The following is an 18,498-nucleotide window of genomic DNA, read 5'->3' on the forward strand; positions in this document are numbered from 1 at the left end:
CCCTGTCTTCATAAACTTTTGCATCATTTTTGAAAACTTCTCTATAATATATTAAATGAAAGGCCGAATATAGCTGACGCGACATACCATCTGAAATGTAATTATTTTATAAATATACCTATTCAGCAAGCCCCCTCTGTCCTCTACATGCATGTGCTGAGTAAACGGTAGTTGGTAACCATGGCAACAGAAACTCAGACGCCGGGCAGCAGACGCCAGATCAGAGCAGCCTGCAGGCTTATTGAACATGTAGGAAACTATCTGTGGACTTTGACTGTTTGAAACAAAATGTTGCATCATCCTCTGGACACACACAAGCTGTAAGAGCTGAACCCGCCTCTGAAATGATTCTGTCACGTAACATAACTGCAGCCGACCGAGCTGCAGGTTCTATGTCAGAGACGGTTACCTTGGCAACGCGTCACAAAATAATCCACTCAGCCGCTTCTTATGAAAAACTTATGATTTTACCGGTAAAAACAACATTAACACATTAATAATTTATTTAATATTTTTTTCTTTCTTGTCTCTTTTCTTTTCTTAACTTCATTTTCTCACCCAGTTTTTCAAAAAGACCCAATTTTCGTTTTGAAACTGGTTTTTGTAAAAATGTAAAAGTGATTCTGTCTCCGTATGAGGGAACATAGTTGGCCAAAGCTGAATCATCCATAAGCTGAATGACATCCATGTCAATCTGGAAAGCAAAGGAATATCTTGAATGAGACGAATAATTTAATGTACAATACTTTTGAATCTTACTTGTTATTCTAGAAAACAAGCACAGTAGACAGGGAGGTCAACAAATAGCTGAAGAGGAAAATATTCAGTGTTTTAGCACCATGCCATCACCTGAACGGTAAACTGAACAATAAAAATGTCGTTAATGTTCCAGCTGAAGTTTGACATACTTGGACTCATCAGCTGCAGATGTTTTTCTTTTTCCTGCTCCCCCATTTTAGGATCAAATATCATTTTCTTGCAGATGTAATTTTCATTTTCTCAAAGAATAAATTTGATAGAAACCATATTTTAGAAAAGCTCTAGACTTTCTGTCTTATTCATGGGGTTCGCCTTTTTTTCATGCTACTGTAAATGTGCAAAGGCTTCGCTGTGGTCACGATAGACACAACATGATATGGAAACAGTAGAAGGTACATGACCGGCTAAATGAAGATGACTCATTGATCTAAGTGGTAAATCAACTAATCATTTAACTTCATGATTTACCCAAAATGGAAACAAACATTTCTACTGCTCACATCCATCTCAAATCTCTCTAATAGGAATCTACAATTCTAAGGTAGCTTTTATTAAAAAGAGATTTCCTTCCTTAAATTCAGGAAGGAACAATTCATGGGGAAACTCTGGCAATCAAATATCACTAAGTCTGCTAATAATTATGAAGAAGTGTTTGCCTTTTATTTGTGATATCTACAGCATAAAAACTCATATTTATATATGAATGCAGTCAATCTCTGCTCAAATAATTTTCACTTCTTGGTGGATTAGTAAATTCAAAATATAAGCAGAAAAAATGTTTTTCCTTAAAATGAAATTCAAGTGAATTTTACTTTGACTAACATATAAGTACATTTAGAAAAGTCAGCTTATAAAGTGTAAGGAAAGACTTTTTGCTTTCTGACACACTGGTTTGTCCTTTCAAGCTCTAATTTTCATCCCATGTGGAGACTATCACTGGTATCTTCACACTATTATCATAAAATTAAAGTCTTAAATCAGGACTTTCCAATATCAAGATATGTGGCTAAAAATAATATTTAAATAATCTCGAGATTCTTCAAAAGTATGGACTTTAAATTTGAGACGGCTAAAATAATAATCTTAATTATTTTGGATACACTTTCCTGAAAGAAGGTAAATGAATATACCTGGTTAGCCAGTATACAAGGCAGTTAACAAGCTGCCATAACGCACCTTCTGCTCCTCCATTAGTGCCAGAGCTTCTTCTGGTAAACCCCGACCTCCAAGAAAGTCCATCACGGAGATCCACATTTTACAAGGTCCAGTCTTGCGGCTTATGATACTATCAAAAATATCATAAACAAGTTACGTGAGGTTCACTTAAGGTAAGTTGAAACAATGGCGTGTGTTTAGCTAACGATACCTGATATAGTTCATGTCATTTCCACAGTTTAAACCTGTTTAAATCTTGTGTTTCCCCAAAGCTCAACACCATCATTTAAATATGGTACAACCAGTGAACAGTAGGGGAGAGTGGGGTAAGTAGTGCCAGTTTTTACTTAAAGTGTCTTTAAAACAAGGGGAGTAAAATTAATGCCTCCAACTAAAACATGTACATATAGATTAGGATGTTGTGCATCCCTAGGAAAAATCACTTTTTATCTTAAATAAACTGTTTGAGAAATACAGCTTTAGAAAAAAAGTGGTTTTGTGGCACAACTTGCCCCTGGAGCGGGAAAGTTGTGCCATTAGAGAGAATAGACTGGGGTAAATTGTGCGGTTGATAATTGAAACAAAACATTAAAGGCCACTTTTCTGTAACAAAGCCTATACTGTCACATGAACACCTAACTGACTCTTACTCCTCACAGATCCAGCCTACTAGGCCTATAACTTAATATCCTACTTTACATCCTACCTATATCCTACAAAATAAAAAATCCAAAATGAGCACCAAATCATCTGCATTTGAATCTCTTCACAGATTTGAGCTTCTGCTGAACATCCCACTTGTCAATGCTGCAAGGGAATGTGAACTTCTGCTCCTTCTGGCTGTACCACTAAGGTTTTGTGGTGTAGGTAGTTTCTTGAGAACATCACCTCTAGGGATGACTCCTTCATCATCCTCTCTAAATGTGAAGATGGGCTTTCCATCAACAGACCTCTTACAACTTTGCTTCAGAAACTTTGCTCTGATCTCGTCACCTTTAACGTTCTCCACCAATCCAACATAGTTATAGGATTTGGATTTTTTACCTGCAAACTTCACGATGACGGTCACCAGCAGACAGACAGGCTGCTTCAGGAACGCCACATGCCAAATGGTAGCGTACTTTAAAGGCATTGAACCAATCAAGTCTAGAAAAGGTTCAAAGTTTATCAGCACATTGTAATTTACATTCAGCTTTGGCTAAGTTGAAGCTATCCACTCCAAATAACGATCCAGTAGCCTATACTTGATCTAACCTGCTTGTTTGTCTCTGGTCCAGCTGGCAGGCATGTCCATGTTATTTCTTTGTGCCAACTCAAAAGCCAGTTGATGGCATTTCATGACACCTATGCCATGAAACATTGCTGCTAGTGTCTTCATGTGGTCAACTGGCTCTTTCTCCATGTTTTCATTGAAGACTTGTTTGGCAACTGCTGTTTTTTCATAGCCTGATTTTTTCATTTTTCCTATTTTTGTGTGTTTTTATGGTCATGCTGCAGATTCCTTTCCAACCTGACGTAACTCTTCCCCTGTTTCACCTCTTTCACTGCTCTTTTCAACTCCTCAAGAGGAGCTGAAACCGTGTCCGTCTTACGTTTATATTTGTGTGCTATGATGGATTTTGGTCTAAAATTAAGAATGCTGCATAGTTTTAGTGATCAAAGGTAAGAATACAATGTACAATTAACAATAAAATTCAAATGAAGTAATACATAGTAAATAATCAGAAGATGGGGTAACCCAGGCCCTTTGGCACAAATCACCCCAAGCCCACCATTTTGAAAAAAATTCATCCCCCAGATGTTTTGAGCTAGCATCATGCTAACTGTATAGACTCATGGTGTCGCCTAAAGTACTAAAACGTGTGTGAACTATTTTCAGAGTTGTCTATAATTGTTCAAACACAGCAATCAAAAGACCTTCATTGTAAAAATTTTACTCTGGAGGGTAAAAAATTGTTTGTTGAAATTAAATGTGCTTCCCTCTCAAGCCATGTGTCTCCCTTCTTTGGAGGATGAGTGAAATGAATGCCGCTTGAAAAATATGTGGTCACATGACCAATTTCTTCCATGGTTTTCTAGATAACAGGGCCCCTTGGCACAAATGACCCCACTCTCCCCTACAGAATATAAAGTGATTTTTGATCCGAGAAACATTTAGATTTGGTCAGAACTGCAGTATTTCTGCTATTTTTGTCTGAACAAACTTAATATGTGACTTCCAGCATTTTCTGTGGTTGATAATCACACCAAGAAATTTAGAATCATAAACCCTTTCACTTATTACATCCTCTATTTTCACTTGTCTCCCAGCATCTGTACCACAGCTTCCAAACAACATCATCTTTGTTTTATTTCAATTCACTGCTAATTTATTTCTATCAAACCATCTTTTTACTTCCTTCATTTCCTGTGGGATTGTTCCAGAACCTGCTGCAAGTCTTCTCCAGGACATAAAACACTGCTATCATCTGCAAACAGGATTAGTTTCATGTATCTGAGACTTTCCACATATCATTTATGTAGAGAATAAAAAGCTTTGGCCCCAACACGGAGCCCTGGGGGACTCCACAAACAAGGTCCAAACAATGTGATTGTGTTCACCAATCATCACATACTGCTGCCTTTTAGTTAAACAGCTCTGAATCCATGTCAGCACAAGCCCTCGTATCCCACACCGCTCCAATTTATTCATCAAACACCATGATCAATAGTGTGGAAGGCTTTCTGAGGTCAATAAATAACCTGCTGCAGAGAGTTTCTGATCTATACAGTTAGTAATTTCCTCTATTAAATGAGTCATCACCAGAGATGCTGATCTGTTGCTTCTAAATCCGAACTGACAGTCAGATCACATATTAGTTTGTCAATAAAGTTATCCAGTCTTTTTATAAAGAACTTTTCCAGGATTTTAGAAAACTGTGAAAGCCATGAAACGGGCTGTAGTTTGTAAACTGGTGTTTGTCTCCTGAACGACGGTAAAACTTTTTCTATTTTCATTTTACTGGAAATGTTCCTGTATGAAAGGATAAACTGCAGATGTGTGTTAACGGTTTAGTAATTCCCAGAATAACCTTTGTGAGTATTACCATGTCACTTTCATTCCAGTCTGCTGGTGTCTTATTTCTGCATTTACTTACTATATTTATTATCTCATTTCCTTGGACTTTACATGTAAACATGGAGCTAACGTTTCCTGCTATTGTTTCTCCATCATCATCTTCAGGCACCACTTTCATTCATTTCTCTGCAGCTTTGGTCCAACGGTAACAAAGAACTCATTAAAGCTGCTGCTTGTGTTTATGTTGCTCGTTTTTTACCATTTTCAGTAAAATAATCAGAAAATGATGTTTCCTTAGACCCATAGTTAATAATACCATTTATTATTTTCCTAATCTCTTTTATGTTGCTTCTCTTTTCCTCTATTTTACAATAATAATTGTTCTAGCATGTTCTCATTATGATGCTTCATTTATTTTTATTCTTCTTATATTTTACTTCTGCTTTCATTGTTCTACATTTGATAAAGTTAGAACAGCTTTATATTTGTTCTTTATTATAAAAACTAAAGAGCCTGGTTTATTTATCTTACTATTCACCACCATCATCATCATCATCATCATCATCACCATCACCATCTTCATCATCATCATTAAGACAAAGATTGAAGATGAGTGACGACAGAGAGAATTTTTAATAATTTATTAAATAAAACAAAAAAATGAAACATGATGAAAAAACATTAAAACTTCTAAAATAAAATTCCAGTGAGTTACTAGAATAAAATAAAAACAAAGAATAAAAAATAAAATGAAATTTGAGATAAAACATCAAAACCACATGAATGGAAATAAGATAAATTACATCATATCTATTTTTCATTAAACATAAAATATTTTAACAAAAAGTCTAAAATAATTTGAATGAAAATAAACTTAAAATTTATATGTGAAAGTTTTAATGAAAATTCTTTAAATTCAACATTTCAAGTAGAAAGTCAAACATTTGGGGTGAAAAATGAAGCAAAACATGAAATTTGTGATGTGAAAATGAATCTTTAATTCAACATGTGAAAATGTCAGAAAGTCCAAATAAAGACAGAATGAAGCAAACAAACTAAGAGTGAAACACTGGGAGGATTTTCATTTCCAGCATCATGTAGTGGAACTAACTGCAGCTGACATGAAGTCAACACAACATCCTGATATTCAGTGTGAAGCTTTGACTGGAAACAACATGTGGATCCTGGAAGAAGCACAGCTTCCATCTTTAAAGGACTGGAAGAGGAAGAAGTTTCCAAGGAATCATTTAGAAGAGTTTCACACACAAACTGATTGAATCCATGAATCTGAAAAGATGTTTCTGAGTGAAAGAGACAGACATGTACAGACTGAACTATCTGTTCACCAGTCAGAGTTTCTCTGCTACCATCACACTCTTTACACTCAACACAGAGACACCCAAGAACCAGACCAGGGCCAGAACCCAAATCCAGCATAGAGAGGATGAGTGAATGTGGTGATGAAGGTGTGGAGGTGGATCAGTGAGTCAGAGGAGACTCTGTAGAAGGACAGAGAGCCAGCAGGACAGTCCACATACACTGCTACTCTGTTAGAGACAGAGGAGGAGGAGGAGGAGGAGGAGGAGGAGATGGGTGTGACTCTGGTATTGTGCCAGACAGAGTAACCTTGATCATCAGAGCATCTCAGACTCCAGGACTGATCACTGAATCCAAAGCAACAGTCTCTGCTGTCTCCTCTCCTTCTGATTTCTCTGTAACTCACTGATATAAAAACGTCTCCTCTCCACTCGACCTCCCAGTAGCAGCGACCAGTCAGAACATTTTCACACAGCAACTGAGGATACCAGATATCTTCAAATCTGTCTGGATGATCAGGATATGACTGAAGCTCCTCCACAAGTGTCACCTTCCTGTTGTTGTCAGACAGTTTGAGGTTTCTGTCCACTGTGTTCATGTGGATGGTGAGTGGACAGGAATCTGATGGAGAGAACAAACACAATCCAGCTGCAGTTATTGATCTATTGACACTTTGATGCTGACTGATGAATGAGTGATGGGACAGTGTGAAGATGGTTGAATGTGATGAATCCAATGAAAAACACACTTACACTTCCTCAGACCTGGTCTCAACCATGGTTCTCCAGCAGGCTCCACCCTGAAAGGAGGAGGGGGTCAGAGCATGCTAACATGGACATTACATGGCTCTCATACACACTTTGTTCTACACTGAGAAAGGAACAGTCCAACATCTGGACACGTCCACCTGATTGGAGCATCTCCAGACTAGAAGGAGCAGAATCAGGAAGCTGATTGGTCCACACCCACACCAAGAAAACTGCTTTGTGGAAGTCCCAGTTTCTTCTTTCAACCATCTTCTCCTTTTCATCTCTTCACAGATGAAGAACTCTGCAGAAACTCCTGATCTAACCAAGAGCTGCATCTTCTCTCTGCCCTGAAGTCTTATTGATCAGCTTCTGACAATAATCTCCTCTGCAGAGCAGATTGGCTCAGATTCTTTGTTGTGACTCAGCTGGGAAATGTTAAAGTGCTTCTTTTCCTGCACATGAAGCTAAATGACTGTCAGAGACTCTGTTTGAGGCCATGATGTGTGTGTTTGGAGCTGTGACGGCTTGTTTCCTACTGACCACTAACAGCTGCTTCATCATCACACTGAGGATTTGTTCCCTCACATTATTCCTGCAGATCCTGCTGCTGTGTGGACACAAACACATTTCTTTCTAAAGCAGGAACAAATCAGAGGGATCAGCAGCATCAACTCACCACACTTCTTCCACATCTGATCCAGTCTGCTGATTCATTTCCAGTTTGAAGTGCAGCCACATCACCAGCTTCTACTGACTCGAACATCTACACTGTTATTGAAGCTGATTGATCATCTGATGGATGATTGAATTAGTAATTACTGAATCAGCAGCATGGGATCATCAAAGCTCTAAAGTCCTGAGTGAAGAGGAGAGGTTAGACTGCCTCTGGTGGTCAGACATGGAGCTGCAGCTGCTGAAATACAGGATGTGACAGGATTCAGGAAAGTCTGTCTCATCTTTCCTCAACATCAGCTGTGAACATACTGAGTCCTTTCACATTAACCAGGAAACCTGATGTAACATCATCATCTTCATCACAACACACACACTGCCATCTCCATCACCTCCTCCAGCACCCGATCCAGCCGTTATCACATGACTGAAGCAGCATTATCAGTGGTTATCAGTCCATTCCTACGGGACAGTAGGGCTCTACTCCGCCTCCTAGTGGCTCCAGTAGGTCCTTATCATCTATTTACACCACTGATCAGCAGCACTGATACAGGAAGACTCCTGATCCAGTCCCACAGGAATCCAGTCCACCGGCAGGTCTGAAATCTTTAGCATGACGCTGCATTTTCTGGTAAAACAACCTACATTTAAGTCATGTGACTGCTGAGTGAATATTGAGTATAAAGTGACAAAGTCTGGACAGAAATCCAGTGACTCTCAGTCATTTTCATTCATGTCCTCATTATGAGTCCAGATCATCAAACACTAAGCCAGACTTCAGGAGCACGAAGAAGTAAAGAACTTGTGTTTTCCTGTCTAACTCCTCTTTTCAGATCAGATCAGGGGGAGGGGCTCCACTGACTGTCTCCATCATTGTGATCAGCTGTGTGCAGCTAATTGAAGGAAACTGATAAAAACTGCAACGACACTCATGTGTGACGTTGCACGGAGCAGCGGCACCAACAGAAGACGACATGAATGAAAGAATCTAGAGCGAACGAGTCTTCAGGGACCAGAATACTTCCTGCTCTATATGTGTCTCATCTAAATTCATGTTGTGGGTCTGTTGCTGTGATTCAGCATCAGGAGCCTCCAGTAAGTGGGAGAATCACTGAGCATCATCATTCATGGGAAGCTTTTCATCCATCATGTGTTTAAATGTATCTATTCAGAGGTAGGAATACAGGTCTGATCAACACGTGCACATTTCCACATGGACTGATTTCTAAAGAGAACTTTACAAGAACATGACTGTTCACACGCTTTTATAAATATCTGTGCTAAGCTAAGCTAAGCTAACATTTCCTGGAGCATCTCTGTGTCTGATCCAGGGTCAGAGGACAGAAAAGATGTTTCTATGACAGAATGTCCCTTTAACCTGCAGAGATGTTTCCAGACTGAAGAAACTCTGAGCAACAGACAGTTATCACTGTTGTTCCTGCAGATGTTCTCCTTGGAGACTCTCCTACTCACATATCTGCTGTGAGCAAAGGAAAAAGGCTCCTACATGTATGATGGTTCATATAACACTCATATCCAGCATGAAGCAGGACTGAGTGAAGGACAGAGAAAATGTCTGCAGATCTTCCTCCTCTATCAGACATTGTGTGGCTGCAGCAGCCTCTCCATACCTGAGTCTGTGTGGATCCTTCAGTGCAGCCATCAGCAGCTTCACTCCTGAGTCTCCTGGATGGTTGTATCTCAGGTCCAGCTCTCTCAGATGGGAGGGGTTGGAGGTCAGAGCTGAGGCCAGAGAAGCACAGCCTTCCTCTGTGATCAGACATCCTGACAGGCTGCAGAAAACAACACGTATGACAGAAACTCTGAGAGAACTGCTGTGAAACTAAAGCTGAACGTCATCAGATGTTCAGAGAAACTGGACCTGTCTCACATTATTGGCTTTGTGTCTTCATTTGTTCCAAGTTTATGACTTCATGACTCAGCTTGTGACAAATGTCAGACTTCCAGGTTTCTACAGAGATCCACCAATCATGTTTTCAGGGGAGTCTTTTCAAAGGCATCCAACCTCCTTCATTCAGCCTGGTGGAGTTAGAGAGAGGCTGCTCTGCTGACTCTACTTATTCTGATTAAAACATGTCCAGCAAAATATGAACTTAAAATATTGGTTTTATTGTGGGTGAGAACAAAGTTGACCTAGGAGCTTGAGGGTGACTGCTTCTCTTAAGATTCAATTCTGAAAAAGCTGCATTAATGTGTGTTTAATTTGTTCATAAATAAGTTGTGTTTACGAGTGTGCTTGTGTATAAACTAATTCTGGGCAACGATTCAAATATTTAATCGCAATTAATCACATGACATGCTGCAATGAATTGCGATTAATCGCATTGTTACGCACAAAATGTCTCTTTCCTTTAAAAGAAGGCCTTCAGCTATATAAAGAAAATGCATTACATTTTGGTTTACAAACACTACATCAGAGGTCTCCAACCTGAGACTCTGGAGCCGCAAGTGGCTCTCTGGACCTTCCACAATCCCTTTATATACGTGGCTAAAATATTTTTTTATTTATTTATCTTTCCTGTTGTTAGGTTGGAAACCAGGGACTTTCTTTCATTTTACATAATTTTCCACAAATATCTACATCCATTAGAAGAAAGTCTGTCTATTCTCTTTTTTATCAAGGTTTTATTTGTCAGTGTGACATTTGAAGCTTGTCTGTGGTAATACAGACTAGTTTCTTTCCACCAGGTCCCCATAGCTTGTTTGTCTCAGACCAGCAGTTACGTTCTGCCTGGTGTGATCTGAAAAAAATTAGCCTGAAGACATTTCGTTTTCACGTTGAAATCCGCGTCAATAAAATGTAGCGCATACGGCTATATGATGTGGCTTGACTACAGCGCTGGACTGTAGCTACGTCCTTCACACCACCGTCACCACACTCATCATCCAGGGCAGAGAGAGACACTCCACCAACATGGAGACGAGATGGCAATGTCTGTGTTGATGAGTTTCTTAAATCCCGGATTGTTCACTGAGTTAAGTGAGAAAAAGTTCTGTTTGTTTATAACATTTATCTCTCTGTGTCTCTGGATTATTTAGTCGCGACTCACAAAAATTGAATATTTTTCTATTTTCTTGTGTGGCGTTGCAAGCCCCCATTCGCACGTCTGCGTGAACGAGTGCAACATTTCACATGCACGAATGTAACTTGGCTGGAGGAAGGCAGCGATTCGCCTCATAGCGTAAGTTCAATAGAAAATGAATGGAGAAGAAGCGACGTCGCCTCCCGTGTGTCCGACCCTTAACTGGGGAGGTGTTTGCAACTCGAGCTGAATAAAACTAAAGCAGTCGGGGCAGTGGGAGGAGTCTGCACCAGAGCGCTGCAATGCCTGCTGCGCTCGATTTGCAACTGAAAACAGCACAAGAGCGAACTGCAAAGGACAAAAATAATTGGATCCTTTTATTTTTATGATCGTTGAAAACTCAGATCTGTTGCATAGTGGCCGCAATAACTCTGCACAACACCTCGAAGTTAGTTAACATTTAACTAAAGCTCGGTGCACATATTACACAAGCACATGAGGCTTACAACTTCAACTTTTTTTCTCTCTAATCAGAGTGATAATACAATAACAAGAGAGCGAGTTCGCCCTCTATTGGTTAACTCCAGAACAACATATAAAATATGTATCACTACAAGTATACTCACACTTGTATTCAAACCAAATTAATAATATTAAATCTCAATATACCACATCTCCCCCACCTTTAAGCGAACAACCCGTACTACGGATTATCTTAATACTAAAGGTGTTTTTGTAGACAAATTTTCATTTTAACTGGATGTGCCTTATTAACAAAGCATGGTAATTAATCTTAACACATTAACAAATAAAGTCTTTAAGGTGAACAAGTGAACATCTCTCTCTGGTTGAACGTCTCACTTCTGGCTCAGTGGGCAAGTCTTTTTGAATCGGAATGTCCAGGGCAGATGGTAACTGCGATTTTTCCTCAGGACAAGAACTGGTTTGTTCTGTCATCACTGCAGGCATTAAACCATCAGCATCGGGGCGATTGTCTGGAAACGACACCAAACTGTTCTCTGGCCTGTTACTCAGTTCTGGACCTAGAAGTTTAGCTCGAACTTAATCCACATGCCTCTTCATGACTTGACCACTACCAATACTAACTGTATAGGATAGGGGGCCTGTGAAGCTTTGAATAACTCCGGGAATCCATTTTGGTTCATAAGAGTAATTCCAGATGAGAACATCATCTCCAGGTGCAAAACTTCTTTGTTTGCTGTGTTTTGTGATTCTCCTTTTGTTTTAGTTGCTTTTGTTGCACTCTGGTTTTCACATCTGGTACCACTAAATCCAGTGCAAACCTAAGTCTACGCGACATCATCGACTCGGCAGGTGACAATCCTGTCGTGGCATGAGGTGTGATCCAGTAACTAAACAAGAACCGAGAAAGTCTAGTTTGTATTGTCCCTTCTTTCATCTTTTTCATCCCCTCCTTGAACGTTTGAACTGCTCTCTCTGCTAGTCCATTTGAGGATGGATGGAAAGGAGCTGACCTCACGTGACGTATCCCATTTTGTTTCATGAATGATTCAAACTCAGCACTTGTGAAGCAGGTCCCATTGTCCGACACATGCATTTTTGGTAGACCAAAAACACTGAAGCTTTGTCTCATTTTCTCAATAGTAGCTTGGGATGTGGATGTTTTCATTGGATAAATGTCCATCCACTTGGAGTGTGCATCCACTATCACCAGAAACATTTCTCCAAGGAATGGTCCGGCATAATCCACATGAATCCTAGACCATGGCGACTCAGGCCATTCCCAAGGGTGTAATGGTGTGGGTGCAGGTGCTTTTTGCTGTGACTGACACTCATAACATGCCTGTACAGTTCTTTCCACATCTTGGTCCATACCTGGCCACCACATGCATGATCTGGCTAGGCCTTTCATTTTTGTCATTCCACTGTGTGTCTGATGCAGCATCTTAAGCATTTTCGCTCTACCTTTGGTGGGAATAATAACTCTAGCTCCCCAGAGAACACATCCATCCCTCACGCTGAGCTCCATTTTCCGCTGGTAGAAAGGCTTAAGGCAAGAATCTGTTTCTGCAGGCCATCCTGTAAGAACATATTCATGGACCCGAGACAAAGTCACATCTTTAGCAGTCCAACTCTTGATTTGGTTTGCATTCACCAATGACTCATCCAAGAGGTCCATCATTAGAACTTGCTCAGTTCTCTCCTCCTTCCTTAATTTGACAGGAACTGGCAATCTGCTCAGTGCATCCGCATTAGCATGGTGTTTTCCTGGTTTGTACACTATGTTATACTTGTATGCACTTAGTCGAACAGCCTACCTTTGCACTCTTGGTGATCCCATTTGTGGAATCGGCTTCTTCTCATTGAACAGATAGATTAACGGCTTGTGATCTGTGTAGATGGTGAAGGTGCGTCCGTACAAGTATTTGTGAAACTTTTCAACACCGAACATGACTGCAAGGCCTTCTTTATCTAGTTGTGAATACCTTGTTTCAGCTGGCTGTAAAGTGAGCGAGACAAATACAATTGGCCTCTCACTTCTGTCTTCCATGATATGTGATAAAACTGCTCCTAATCCATAAGGTGAAGCATCACATGACAGAATTAACTCTCGATCAGCAGAGTAATGAACTAGAACATCAGATGTGTTTAGCAAGTTCTTTGCATTTTGAAAAGCTATTTCCTGTTAGTTGTTCCACTTCCAGCGCACATCATGTCGTAACAGTTCATGTAATGGTGCTAACAAAGTTGCCAGGTTTGGAAGGAACTTGTGATAATAGTTTAGCAGTCCCAAGAACGATTTTAGTTCTGTAACATTTGTGGGAGCTGGTGCATCTTGGATTGCTTTTACATTTTTGTCCACTGGGTGTAGTCCTTGTGCATCAACTATCTGTTGATAAGTATGACTCATGTCCAGTTTGGAAAACTGTTTACCTTTTGCAAGGGTTGTGAACAAATCATCCACTCGGGGTATTGGATATTGCTCTCGAGAAGACACAGTGTTCACAGTTAGTTTGTAATCTCCACATAGCCTGACTGTTCCAACAGGTTTTAGAATAGGTACAACAGGAGCAGCCCACTCAGAATATTTCACAGGAGTGATTATTTCTTCTTTTAGCAACCTGTCAATTTCTTCATTCACTTTCGCTGTCATGGTGTAAGGAATAGACCTGGGGCGGAAGAAGCGCGGGACAGCGTTGTCTTTCACATGAATGGTAGCTTTAGTGCCCTTTAAGGTGCCTAGCTCCTCCTTGAACACTTCTTCATGTTTGCTCAGCACTTCTTGCAATGTGGTCTTTGTTTCTTGTGAAGCGTTTTTCTCCGAATTGACGTGATGTACTTGACGAGCTTTTTGTCTGGCTTTTTTTTCTTTCCAGTTCAGGTGAATGTCCTCAAGCCAGCCTCGACCCAGCAAAGTGGGGCCATTCCCTTTTTTTTTTTTTTTATTTATTTATTTATTTTTTTTTAACTTGTCATGTCCAGCATCATAGCAAGCAAGATGATAATCTGGTTGCTGTATCGTGCTGAACAAATTCCTACAACTTTTACAAAAGCAGAAACACACACACAGAAAAAAAACAAACAAAACAAAAAAAAAAACAGGGCTGCCAGTCATTAAGAGTTTTTAAACAATAACCAAATCAAAAAGACATAACAGCGACCAGATACTACCTCACAGGAAAAATACAAAAAAAAAAATTTAATAATTATCGCTTAGTATTAAAACCCACTAGACAACTCAGTGACTGTGTCAGCATGCAGAGCATGAGAAACAAGGAGTGATCAGTGATGAAGAGTGGTGAGTGAGATCATGCAAATGCGACCACGCCTCCACGGAGGCCAGAGGCAGACCAGGGCCTGGCCTGGGCCCTCAGCAGCAGACCCCGAGCACCAACCCAAGCCACCCCACCACAAAGACGACTCCAGCCCCACCCGAAGGGCGGCAGAGGAGAGCCCCAGCAAGAGCCGCACACCCCGGGAACCAGGGTGCTATCAGCCCCCTCCCCCCACTCCCCATCTACTTCAACCTGCACCCCATATAACCCCACACTCACACCCTCCCTCGTGCTACACCCACAATCACTCACCACCACACAGTCACGCCACACACAACCCACCCACCATGCCCCGTGGGGGACACCCCAGGCAGACCAGCCGACAGCGAGCCCCAAGCACCAACCCTCACAGAGCCAGCAGTCCACCAGTGCAGCCACCCCAGGACCCGGCCCCGGGGCAACCCCCCCCACAAGTGCACTTAACCCCGCCCCAACCACACACAGAAACACATGCACACACCTATTTCCTTGCACCAACCCAGGCACCACCAGTGGCCTCACCCCCCGCCACGAGGCGACTCCAACCGCTGGCCCCCACAGCCTCCGACGGGGCCAGACCCAGAGCCACCCCCACCGCAGAGCAGCCCGGTCCCGTACCACGGGCAACTACAAAGAACCTGCAACCACCAGTTACTCCCGGCCATTTCTCAAACCCCCATAGCAAAGAGGTCACAGTCCTCCACCTACACTAAGTGATGGAACTAAGCACAGGGGACCAGAAGGAATGAGATTCAGCCGAATAGTTCTTTGAGGAGGCAGACATTGTCTCACTACTGATGTGGTCAACTAAGAGATTCCTAAACTGCTGAATACACAGATTATTTTTGTTTTTCCAGTTCACAAGGATAGTTTTCTTTGCGATGCATAATGCTGTGCGTATCATGTGTGCAGAGTTAATTGCCATATTAATGTCACCCAAGTCACCTAGTGGACATAGTGCGGGGATTGTAGGAATATTACATTTAAACCATGTTGACATGTCCACACATACCTGAAGCCAGAACCTGCGGACAGGTGTGCAGGACCACAAGGCATGGAGGTAGTTGTCTGGTGTGTTTTCATTGCAGTGTGTGCAGATGTTTGATTGTGACAGACCCATCCTGAACATCCTTTGTCCTGTATAATGAGTTCTATGCAGAATTTTGAATTGTATTAGTTGCATATTTGAATTTTTAGTAATTTTAAATGTGTTTAAACATATTTGTGACCATTTGTCTTTATTAAAGTTACTGGATAAGTCACCCTCCCATTTTGAAGTTGGAAGACAGATTGAGTCTTCTAGTTTAGATAATAGTCTATATGTTTTTGATAATAGCTTTGGGGCATTGAGATTCATGAATTCTGCCACCCTAATAGGTAGCTGTAAGTTTAATTGATTAATGGTATATTTTTTACATATAATAGATTTAAGCTGGTGATATTCTAAAAATGTTTTGCTACTGATTCCATATTGTGAAGTAAGAATATTAAATGATAAGAAGTTTCCATTTTCGATTATATGTTCTGTTTTATTCCTTTATTTTTCCATTGAGTAAAATTGATAAGCTTTTTGTTTTGCAGGATGTCAGGGTTGTTCCAGAGGGGTGTAAACTTACATGGAAAAAGTGAGGATTTGGTTATTTTTAGAAAATCCCACCAAGCCACGAAGGAGGAACTGATATTGATGCTTTTAAAACACTTATGTGTTTTGATGGTTGAGCTAATGAATGGCAGGTCAGAGATAAACACATCCTCACACAATGCTTGCTCTACATCTAACCATGTTTCATCCAGACTGCTGGGTTTAAGCCATTTGGAGATATACTGTCGCTTGTTAGCTAAGAAAACATGATTAAAGTTGGGTAGCTCAAATCCACCTCTATCTTTAGTCTGTTGTAAAGTATTTAGACTGATACGTGATGGCTTATTTTTCCATAAAAATTTAGATATATGTGAGTCCAGTGACTTAAACCAACTGGAGGATGGTTTAGTGGGTATCATTGAAAACAGGTAGTTTACTTTAGATAGAACCATCATTTTAACTGTGGCAACCCTCCCCATGAGTGATATGGGTAAGCGCCTCCACCGTGAGAGATCATCCTCTATTGCTTTAAGTAGCTGGACATAATTTAGTTTTGTTAGTTCTGATAACCTGGGGGAAATGTTTATGCCTAGATATTTAATGTTTCCAGACTGTATTGTAGTATTGGGTATGTTTTGTAGGTCACAGTTGATGGGCATAATAATAGTCTTAGACCAGTTAATAGAGTAGTCAGAAATTGATGAGAATGTGTTAATTAGTGTGATTGTCTGGGGGAGAGACGTCGGTGAGTTCTGGAGAAAAAGTAATACATCATCAGCATAAAGACTTATCTTGTGTTCTATATTTTTGGCATGGATTCCTTTAATCTCTTTATTTTGTCTTATGGCAGCAGCTAGGGGTTCAATGAAAATAGCAAAGAGTGATGGAGAAAGTGGGCAGCCCTGTCTGGTTCCTCTCTGCAAACAGAAGCTTTGATCATTGGTCTTCACACATGCATTTGGGTTGTTATATAATATTTTTATCCAATCTATCAAAGATGACCCAAACCCAAATTTGTTTAACATTGCAAATAAAAATTTCCAGTTTACTCGGTCAAACACTTTTTCTGCATCTAAAGAAATTACTGTGGATTCCAGATTATGTAGAGTAGAATAATCTATGATGTTAATTAATCTACGCATGTTAGTAGAGGAATGTCTACCTTTAATAAAGCCTGTTTGGTCAGGATGTATTATTAGAGGGGTTATTTTTTCTAATCTTCTGGCCAAAGCTTTGCTAATTATTTTGAGATCTACATTTATTAATGAAATTGGACAGTAACTGGATGGAAGTGTTGGGTCTTTACCTGGTTTTAATAGTAGAGTAATATTGGCTAGGTTCATATTTGAAGGTATTTTTTGTTTTTCCTTTATTTCTAATATCATATTGTAGAAAGTGGGTGCCAGCATTGTCCAGAATTCTTTGTAGAATCTGCACCATCTCGACCTGGAGCTTCATTGTTGGGCATATGCTGGAGAGCTTCATGGAGTTTGCCAACTGAAAGGGGGGAATCCAAGACCATTTTAACTTCATGTTTTAATTGTGGAAGATTGATGTTACTAAGAAATTTATCAATATTGTCATCTGTTGTAGTTAGTTGTGATGTATATAATGTTTTATAGAATTCTTTGAAAGTGTTATTTATCTTGTCTGAATCGTGGCTGATGTTTCCTTCTGGATCTCTGACAGAGGAGATGGTTGTTTTCTCCTTGTTTGTTTTTAACTGATTAGCCAGGAACCTTCCAGATTTATTTCCATGCTCAAAATTCTCCAAGCGAAGTCTTTGCACCAAGAACTGTCTTTTTATCTATTATTTAAATAAATTCAAGTTTAGCTTTCCTTATAGCATTTAGTGTGTGTTCTTCTGGGGAGACATGGTAAGCATCCTCTAAGGATTTGATTCTGAGTTCTAACTCTGAAATTCTCAAAGTTTCCTTCTTTTTCTTATGAGAGGAAAAGGAAATTATTTTCCCTCTCATTACTGCTTTTCCTGCTTCCCAAAGAACACTTGCTGAAGTTTCTGGCAAGTCGTTATTTTCTAGATATAAGGACCATTCTCTTTTGAAATAGCTGATAAACTCTGGATCTTTAAGTAATGACGTATTAAATCTCCAGTTTCTAGTTGCTGGTTTATTGCTCTTACTTCTCAGAGTGAATGATACTGGTGCGTGATCACTAATGCTAATAGGATGGATCTTGATTTCTGACATGTCATTCATCAGCGAGCTGCTAGTTAAGAAATAATCTAATCTAGAATAGGAATGGTGAACTGAAGAGAAGAAAGTGTATTCTCTTAGTGTGGGATGGTGAGAGCGCCAAGCATCACAGAGACCAAAATCCTTCATGTACTGTTTCAGTTTCTGAG

This window comes from Melanotaenia boesemani, chromosome 2, assembly GCF_017639745.1.
Source record: "Melanotaenia boesemani isolate fMelBoe1 chromosome 2, fMelBoe1.pri, whole genome shotgun sequence".
NCBI classification, from domain to species: domain Eukaryota; kingdom Metazoa; phylum Chordata; class Actinopteri; order Atheriniformes; family Melanotaeniidae; genus Melanotaenia; species Melanotaenia boesemani.